This window comes from Galeopterus variegatus, unplaced genomic scaffold, assembly GCF_000696425.1.
Source record: "Galeopterus variegatus unplaced genomic scaffold, G_variegatus-3.0.2 Scaffold1214, whole genome shotgun sequence".
In the NCBI taxonomy this organism is placed as follows: Eukaryota; Metazoa; Chordata; class Mammalia; order Dermoptera; family Cynocephalidae; genus Galeopterus; species Galeopterus variegatus.
In genome coordinates this window covers 6,261-7,491 of record NW_007727325.1, presented here as the reverse complement: position 1 = coordinate 7,491, position 1,231 = coordinate 6,261, and positions in this window count along the sequence as shown.

Here is a 1,231-nt window from a genome sequence, read left to right as displayed (position 1 = left end):
ATAAATGAAAATATAATTATATTTAAAGAAATAAGAAAAAAATAAGCATTAACAAAATTCTCCTCTACTCTAGGTAAAATACAGTGTAGACAAAAAAAAGTTATATACGTTTATAATCACAATAACTGTATTAGGAGGTTTTATTTTCATTTCTTGGAAAACATTAGTGGAGGAAGAAATTATCTCATCCTTTTTCTTTTCTACCCCAGCAGTATCAACAGTATGAAAGTGAGACCGCGGCTCATTCCAGTTCGATTTGATAGTTTCCTCTCCCTCACTATGTGCAACAACACCCTGCCAGGTCTGCCTGTGATAATCAGGAGAAAGAGAGATGTTGGGGAGGGGGAGAGAGGAAACCTCATGGATCACGCCTGAATAGCTTCACCTAGGAAACAATAAAAAGAAATTGAATGATTGTTAGTCCCAGGACTCTGAAAGCTAATTTAATAGGGTTAATGTGTGAGGAGGAGAAGATCTGAAACTTTAAAAGATTTTTGTGGCAGGATGGGAACGCCATGGATTGCGTGCACACACACACACACACAAAACCTCAACAACGTCTGATAGTTTAGTGTGGGTAAGGAAATAAATGAAAATATAATTATATTTAAAGAAATAAGAAAAAAATAAGCATTAACAAAATTCTGCTCTACTCTAGATAAAATACAGTGTACACAAAAAAAAGTTATAAAACATACGTTTATAATCACAATAACTGTATTAGGAGGTTTTATTTTCATTTCTTGGAAAACATTAGTGGAGGAAGAAATTATCTCATCCTTTTTTTTTCTACACCAACAGTATCAACAGTATGAAAGTGAGACCGCGGCTCATTCCAGTTTGATTTGATAGTTTCCTCTCCCTCACTATGTGCAACAACACCCTGCCAGGTCTGCCTGTGATAATCAGGAGAAAGAGAGATGTTGGGGAGGGGGAGAGAGGAAACCTCATGGATCACGCCTGAATAGCTTCACCTAGGAAACAATAAAAAGAAATTGAATGATTGTTAGTCCCAGGACTCTGAAAGCTAATTTAATAGGGTTAACGTGCGAGGAGGAGAAGATCTGAAACTTTAAAAGATTTTTGTGGCAGGATGGGAACGCCATGGATTGCACAGAAGAGGAGCTAAAAGAAGGGGTTGACATAAGCAGGCCCGAGCTTTGAGAACTAAAGACGGCTCTGCTGCGAGAAGTACAGGTAAAACAAGCTAAATAGAATAGAGGAGATATTA